The following is a 9,184-nucleotide window of genomic DNA, read 5'->3' as shown; positions in this document are numbered from 1 at the left end:
GATCGGCAATCATCGTACAGCAGAACTCCGAGGTCGAATCGTGCATTTTCGGCTTACATACGAACTCACAGTGGTAATCATGCACTTTCTGTTTTGCGGCTTTTGTCCGACAAAAGCGATACAAATACTTTATACAGTGTTGGCATCAGCGTCACACCCATATAATCTTTAACCTCCTCTTTTTTGCCTTTCTTCACTATTGGTGTCACTATTCCTTCCTTCAGTAACTCTGGCCACGCCTCTTCTGTCCATATTTGATTACACATTATCTATGCACATTTCTATTGTTCCGTTTCTCCATATTTCCATACTTCATTTTTAATTACATCTATACCAGGTGCCTTTCCATCCTTCATTATTCCTAACACCTTGACCGTTTCTTCCCTTGTCAGCTCCTAGTCCGCGTCTCTTTCTCTATCATATTTTCACGCAACTTAGTATGCTCATTTTTCTCCTATATTTTCTTGATTACTTTTTTCTTTTCTCCACTTTCTTAATTCCTTTCTGACCTGCTTTTTCTTTTTATAATCTCCTTTTCCTACACTTTTTACCTTTGCTCCCTCTTTATTCTTATTGCTATTATTATTTTCTGCCTCTAATGTCACCATTGAGTGATAGGAATCCGAACAAACATAGTCACTTACCTGTAGTTTCTTGACCTTCTCTCTTACCTCATCATCCACTATCACATAGTCAATTAATTTTCCCATTTCTCCTCCTGTATATGTAGATTCTCCTTCTGCATCTTCCTCTACATTTCCATTTAAGATTAAACATCCCAACTCCTATAAGCTCTTTAACAACTTCTTTCCGTCCCCATTCTGTACCTTATCTTTGGATTTTGTATCTCCTGTCCTCGCAATGAAATCGCCACCCATTATAAGCCTAATCTTTTCTTTATTTTCTCTTATGATTTGTTTCATATTCTCTACTCTCTCCTCCATATCAACGTTCACATAAACCCCCATTACCTTCCACATCTTTCCTCCCATCTTTACCTCTTCTACTATCGATCCTTCTTTTTGTTCTTTCCTCTCTTTCTTAGCTTTACCCATTATACATTCGTTTCTTACGCCTATCATCATTTCTTCTATTGCTAGGCCCTTTATAGTATTCTTCTTTGTATTTTGAACTTGCCATTTGTAACTTCTTGGTAATCCTCTCCTTACTCTTTCTCATCACTTTTCATCTATCGATGTCTCCATCATTATTACTACATCATATTGTGTCAAATTTCTCATAAACTCCCAATTCTTTCTCTCAAATGCTGCTATATTCCAGTGACATCTCCAACTCTTCCCGACTTTATATGCCCATCTCTTCTTGCTTCTCACTATTTATTATTTTCCTATCTCCCGTTCCTTCATCTTCTACATTCCCACACCTCATTTCTTCCTATCTCTTCCCTTTCTTCATCCTATTCTCACCCTAATTCATCTATCTGTATTCTCTAACACTTGAGCCATGTTCTCTCTCCCTGTTTTCTTCCCTCTTCCGCTATTTCCCTTAATTTATACTGCATCTTCCTTTTTACCCATGTCAAGTCATCCTCAGTTCTTTCCAGGCTTCCATATAACAACCTCTTCTTTGTTATGACCTCCCTCTTATGTTCTCTTTTCTTAATTTTACCAGTACCATTCTCTCCACTCTACCCTCTTCGCTCTTCCCTTCCTGCACTGCGCACTTCCTCTATCTCTAACTTGGCATCAAAACGTTTAGGTACTTATTGCACTCCTTTCTTCAGCTCCTTCCCTTCTAATCTTATACACTTTATCACTAGGTTTCTTTTTCTTTCATCCCCCTCTTTTTTTTCTATTCTTTGTTCTATTTTTCTCAGACTTTCCTTCTCGCTATTGCTACTCTCCCCATCTCCAAAAGGCTAGTTTAAGTTTTCTCATTTTTTTATTCTAACTTTTAGTTCGTCTACATACATTTCCATTACTTCTAACATCATTTTGCGCACGTCACTCAACTCCAATTATTTACTTTCCCGGTGGTGTTCCGTATATTTTAGGATTTTTAAGGGTGGATCCTATTGCTACTTTGTCCTCACTACTTCTCCTCTCCGCCCTATCCATTTTTCTATCAACGAATTTCTTGATTGATCTAAAGCTCTCGACACTTAATCTTTCCCTTTCTACTGTTTTTTTTTGTATTTTCCTCTTTTTTCCTCACGCTTCGGCTTACCAAAAACTTCGTCGTCTGAGTTCCCACTATCCATAAAATTGATGTACCTTGCGTAACCTCTTTCGCAACTCTACTATCTCAACCTTTTACCTGATTTTCTTCGGTGCTTCTCTCTACCTAGCCTGCCCTGGATCTGCTACTTATCTGTACTTAAAAACACTTCCTTTATACTCTTCCCATTAACTGACCTCAAATTTTACTGCAATTCAACAAATTTAGCAACACGCAATCAACGCTGCTAAGCACTTCCATGTTGAAAACGAAGTCTACTTATGCTATTACGGAACTGTTATTTGACATTTTTAAGCTTCTATTCTAAGCGATTTCCTCCGACTCCTACATCGACTCTTTGCCCAATCCATTCTCCTCTAGCATCTTTACTACATTCTCTTGGAAGTTTCCTTGATCTTCCATTCCTAAATTACATCATTTCCATACGTCCACCTTATATACCTTTTTTCTGTATACCCTCCATTCCTTTCCTTTCTTTCCACCCCCATATCAATTCCCCATAACCCAATACCGGCCATACCAGTGTATCAAATAACCACATCCTCTTTCTGCAATTTTTTTCAACTTTCTCCTTCTTATTTCCCATATATGTTTGATTAACTGCGCTGCTTTCTTTATTTTTTCTCTAATATGAGCTCCATGATCTTCATTTGTTTTCAAGATATATCCTAAATATTTAAACTCTTTCACTTCTTCCAACTTCATTCCCTTACATCTCCCTTCCTATTTTTTCTTTCTTCCACGTCCTTCTCCAAACCTCATTATCTTTGTCTCTTCTACACTTTAATTTAACCTTTTTCCATCCAAGTATTTCTCTAATACCGTAAGTAGGCCCGCCATCTCGTCTGCATCCTCTGCCATCAAAACTGTATCATCTGCGTATGCCAGTGTATATATTTTTTCTTCCCTAACCTTACTCCTCCCCAAACTTTTCAAAATCTGATATATTTGATATAAATACATTAAATAAAAGTGGGCGCAGAGAACATCCTTACCTCACTCCTCTCACCAAGCAGAAACTATCTTCTACTTACTTTCCTACTTTCACGCTGCTATTTGCCTCCCTAAAAATTTTCGGTAATCTCTTTATTAATCCCTCTGTTATCCTCTTTTTTCACCATAACCTTTTCTATCTCACATCAGTTTAATGAGTCAAACGCAACTTTAAGGTTCACGAAAATTGCTCTTATTGCCCCTTTTTCACCATAACTTCTTGTATCTCACATCAGTTTATTGAGTGAAACGCCAGTTTCAGGTATATGAAAATTGCTCTTATAGTCCCTTTTATCATTTTGATCCTCTTATTCGCTAGATATTTCAAAATATGTATATTGCCCATAACCCACATTCCCCTTTTCTAAACCCTGCCTGATTTGGAGGCTCTATCTTTTTTTATCAACTTTTTTCTGTAACCTTTCCGATGAAATGTCGTATATACTTTATACAATGTTTGCATTAGTGTCACTCCTCTGTAATATTTAACTTCTTCTCCTTCGTCTTTCTTAACTGTGAGCACTACTACTCCTTCGTTCCATAACTCTGGCCACCCGTCTCCTCTTCATAGTCTATTGCACATTATCCATGCCTATTCCTTTAATTCTGGACCTCCATATTTTCATACTTCATTTGTAATCTGATCTATTCCAGGTTTATTTTCATATTTCATCATACCTAATTTCTTGACTGTTTCCTCCTTTGCAATGTCTTCCTCCTCATCTGTGTCCCTAACATATTTTCCTTCTTTGCTAACTTTGGTCTTTACCCCTCCAAGTAAGTCCATAAAATGTTTTCTTCCATTCCACAATCTCAATATTCTGGTTCACTCTTTTCCTCTGTCTTCTGTCTCTCTATTTACTACATTCCAAACCTTTTTTTATGTCCTAGCCTTCCACGCTTCTTCTTCAAACCTTTTATTTTCCTCCTCTTTTTTTATCACACAACTCAGTATACACCTTCTTATTTCTTCAATATTTTTCTACTTTACTTGTGCCTTCTCTCCATTTTCTTCATTCCCTGCTTACTTCCTTTTTATTCTGTTTACATTCCTCATCCCATCCACTTCTATCTCCTCCTTCGCTAACTTCTTTTTTTATTGTGCACTCTCGTATTTCTTTTAACCCTCTAAGCATTATTTCCATCTCCCCGTTTAGATTTCCTTCCCTCGTTTTGATATTCCTGACCTATTTATTAAACTATTCTCTAATTGTCTTTGACCAATCCCCACTTCCTGTTTTTTTTACTTTCACTATCTTTTAAGTCTTATTCTTACTAACCCCCCCCCCCCCCCCCCCAATGTTACTATTATGGGAACGTGATCCAAATCTATCAAACTTCCTACTTCTAGTTTCTCGACCTTCTCTTGTACCTCGTCGTCCACTACCGAATATTCAATTACCGTTTCTCTTTTTCCTGCTAAGTTTGTATGTTCCCCTTCCTTATATCTCTTTATATTTTAATTTAAGATAAAGTATCCCATCTCTTCTTGACTCTTTCAAAATTGTTTTCCCTCCTTATTAAATATCTGATCCGTAAAAAATATTCTTCCTCACTCTCCCCTTCATTCCATTTCAACTATATCTGCTTTTTTCGAATTAAAATCTCCTTCTAAAAACACCTTATCTCTTGATTAATTTCGTCTATAAATTCTCTCAGTCCTCTGAATTCTCCTGCATACCAGCGTTCACATACACCCACACTATCTCAACCTCTCTCCTCCCATATTTATCTCTTCTTCTGTTAATCCTTCTTCTTTTTCCTTTATCTGTTTGTAATTCTAATCTGTGATACATTCGTGCCTTACTCTCATCACCATTTCTATAATTGCTCTGCCTTTTTTATTCTTTCAATTTGCATTTTGAACCTACCATTTGTAACATTTCTCCCCATGCTAATCGTCCTCTATTCTCTGCGGGCTTCCATATAAAAACCCCTTTCTAGACATCACTTTCCTCTTATATTACCATTTCTTTAGTATTACCAGTACCATTATCGGCCCTCTTCGCTCTTCCCTTCCTCCACTTCGGACCTCCTCTATCTCTACCCTAGCACCAATCTTTTTAGTGCTTCTTCCACCACTTCCTTCAGCTCTTTTTTCTCTAATCGTCGGCCCTTTATCATTATGTTTCTTTTCCTTTGCTCTCTCTTTCTTTTCTATTATTTGTTCTTTTTCTCTCAGTCTTACCTTCTTCCCATTCTCACTCTCCCGACCTTTAAACTCCCAATTTCAACTTTCTATTTTTTGCTCTTACTTACAGTTCCTCTTTTATATTTTTTCCCTGACTTTTTCCCATTTCTTAATTTCTCTTTTAAGCTTTGCCATTTTCCGCGTATTTTCTTTCTTTACTTCCTCTTACTGTTTCTCCTGCTTTTTTTTATATATTCCCATTACTTCTAAAATCATTTTTGCCACGTCTCTCAACTGTGAAGTTTCTTCTTCTATTTGCCCTCTGAGTTCAACTTTTTCTCCGTCGTCCCCCTCTTCTTTCTACCCGCTCCAATGTTTTCCTTTCCCCGGTGGCGTTCTGTGCATTTTTGTATTTTGAAGGGTGGATCCTGTTGCTACTTTGTCTTTACTACTTCCTCTCTCTGCCCTATCCCTCCTCCTATTAACGAACTTCTCGTTTGATCTAAAACTGTCGAACGTTAATCTTTCCCTTTCTACTGTTTTTCTATGCTTTCCTCTTTTTCTTTGCGCTTCGATTCACCGAACACTTCGTCGTCTGAGCTTCCAATAGCCATCAAACTGATGTAACTTGCGCAACCTCTTTCGCAACTCAAGAAACCAAACTCAGGCCAAACTCAGGCCAAACTCAGGCCAAACTCAGGCAACCAAAAACTGACTCAAACACTCCAAATATCACTCACTTATTCACTTTTATTATTTTCATTACTCAATCTGTCACTCAAACACTCTTCCTTCATACTCTGCCCATTAACTTACCTCAAATCTCAGTGCAATTTACCAATAAAAGTTTCAATATCACACATTTTGAAAGTTTTGAAAAATTTACTTGTTTAATAATTTATAACTATTTATTTTGAAAATTAATTTTTTCATTCCAGGAAAATGTTTTTAATGAGCTATAATGGTAAGTTATAATTTTATCATGTAATAACAAATTGAATTTATAGAAATTCAGAAGCTTTGGCTAAAAGATTCAATTTAGATTTCATTCTTAAATTGTTAAATTTTAATTTCTTTGAATTTAAAATGATTTAAATTTAAAATGTTTGAATCTGTAATGATTTAACTTTGAAAGACTTTAATCATAAAGAATAAAACTTCAATAACTCTGAATTTTAACTTAAAATAATCAGTTTTTGACATTTTTTCATTTTCCTATTTTCAATTTTTAATCTAAAATCATACTAGTTTCGTGATTATCGAGTCCAAATTAATATTGTGGAATTTTTCGCGCTTCGGATTAGAAATTATACAATTCAACTCCTTTTTAATTCTTGTCAGAGAAGGTCTTAGATTTGTATGAAATTTTATTCCCTGCGTTTCTGTCAAATGTTTACGTTCTGACGCCTACTAAATTCCAAAAACAAGTTTTTAGGATTGTGTCTGTATGTAGTTCGTTCGTTAGTTAGTGTTTCTATAGATTTTTAGTTGTTGGCATGATAACTTTCGAAACAATTAACAGATTGGATTGGCCTTTGTTAAACTCTTTTAGTGTCTTAAAACGAAGGTCTGGTTCTTTAGGATAAATATTCGACCAGTTAGAGCCCTGCCATGGTTTTTTCCGCGCAGGTTGTATTTTTAGGGTTTAAAGTTGGTTGCAAAAATTTGAACAAATTAAGGCGAAAACAGTGCACCCACATAAAGTAGATATTTGACAATGTCGGTACCAGCGGTACGTTTCGCTGGTTCCGTCATGGTGTTTTCCGTACAGGGGATAGTTTTTACGGGTTAAAGTAGGTTGCACAAGTTTGAACCAATTAAGGCGAAAATATTGGACCCATATGAAGATGATTTTGGATAATGTCAGGGCTGGTGACACGTTGCTGTAGCTCCGCCAAGGTGTCTGCCTAAAAAGGGGTGGTTTTAGGGGTTCAAACTTGTTGCACAAATCTCGACAAATTGAGACGAAAATAAGACACGCATATAAATTTGATTTGGGATAATTTCAGGGCCAGCGAAATGGTTCGCTGGCTTCGCCATGGTGTTTGCCTAACATTAGGTGGTTTTTAGCGTTTGAAGTTCGCTGCACAAATTTGAAAAATTCAGGACGAAAATATTGCATCCATATAAAGTAGATTTTGGACAAAGTCGGGAACAGCAGTACATTTGGCTGCCCAACCATGTTGTTTTGCGTACAGGCGGTAGTTTTTAGGGGTTTAATTTGGTAGCAGAAATTTACACAAATTAAGAAGAAAACATTGCACCCATACAAAGTAGATTTTAGACAATGTCGCTACCAGCGGTACGTTTCGCTGGCCCACCATGGTGTTTTTACGTACAGGGGGAAGTTTTTAGGGGTTGAAGTTGGCTACACAAATTTTTAAAAATTAGGACGAAAATATTGCATCCATATAAAGTAGATTTTGGAGAATGTCTGGACCGACGGTACGCTTCGCTGGATCTGAAAGTATGTTTGCCCAACAGGGATGGTTTTTAGGGGTTTCAGTTTGTTGCACAAATTTAAGCAAATTAAGACGCAAATAATGTACCCATTTATAGTAGATTTTGCACAATGTCGGTACCAGCGGTACGTTCCGCTGGTTCCGCCATGGTGTTCTTTGCACACGGGGTAGTTTTTAGGGGTTGAAGTTGGTTGCACAAATTTGAAAAAATAAAGGCGAAAATATTGGACCCATATAAAATTGATTTTGGATAATATCGGGGCTAGCGAAACGTTTCACCGGCTCCGCAATGGTGTTTTTCGCACAGAGCGTAGTTTTCAGGGGTTGAAGTTGGTTGCTTAAATTTAAACAAATTAAGACGAAAATAATACATCCATTTAAAGTTTAGTTTGAATAATTTCGGGGCCACGGAAACGTTTTGCTGGCCCCGCCATGGTGTTTTCCGAAAATGGGGCTGTTTTTAGGGATTGAAATTGGTTGCACAAATTTGAAAAAATTCAAACGAAAATAATTCACCCATATGAAGTTGATTTGGGTAATGTCGGGGCCAGCGAAACCTTTGCTGGCCCCACTACGGTTTTTCCCGTACAGGAAGTATTTCTTAGGAGTGGAAGTGCCTTGCACAAATTTGAACAAATTAAGAAAAAAATAATTCATTCAAGGGGTTTTATAATTTCACAAACGATCTGGTGCCCTTCAGGCAAGTAGGTATAACTTGATTTATCGAATTAAAATCATGATTAACCTAGCAATAGCCAATATCTTGGCAGTATAAGAATTCAATCATTATCGGCTGGGATTTGACGATTAGACTCTAAGAATAAAATAATAGTTGTTCTGAAACTTTAGCAGATAAAGAAAATAATAAAAAGCTAAGGTTACAATGGCGCCCGTGAACGTTGGGCTTGGAAAGTTAAGCAAGAAATCAATTTAAAAGCAGTTAAGAGAATACGAACTAATTAAATAAACAAATTCATTGTTGGAAAGTAGTCAAATGAATCGGTATAATTAATTTAGTGAAAATTAGTTAAATAGATGATGTTTAATTAAGCCCAGAAAATTTAATTAAATAAAAATGACTTGAAAGAAAACATTAAAATTCAAATAATTGAAAATTAATTAAATACTTAACAGTTTAATTAATTACGTTAAATAAACTTAATTAATATAAAGTTAATCAGACAAGCGAAGTTTAATTCATTACAAATTAATTTATTAAATGGGATTGAATTAGATAAAAGTTGATTGAACAAATTAGGCTTAATTAATTATACACAGAAAATTTAATTAATTTGTATGTATGTATGTATTTAATCTCTCCCTTTTACGGGTTTGAGGGCTACCGCTCCCTGTACATATATTTACAATTCCATCCTTAGTCTAACTTAACTACTACTTA

Source organism: Belonocnema kinseyi, chromosome 4 (assembly GCF_010883055.1).
Source record: "Belonocnema kinseyi isolate 2016_QV_RU_SX_M_011 chromosome 4, B_treatae_v1, whole genome shotgun sequence".
NCBI classification, from domain to species: Eukaryota; Metazoa; Arthropoda; class Insecta; order Hymenoptera; family Cynipidae; genus Belonocnema; species Belonocnema kinseyi.
Note: the sequence above shows the minus strand (reverse complement) of the source record.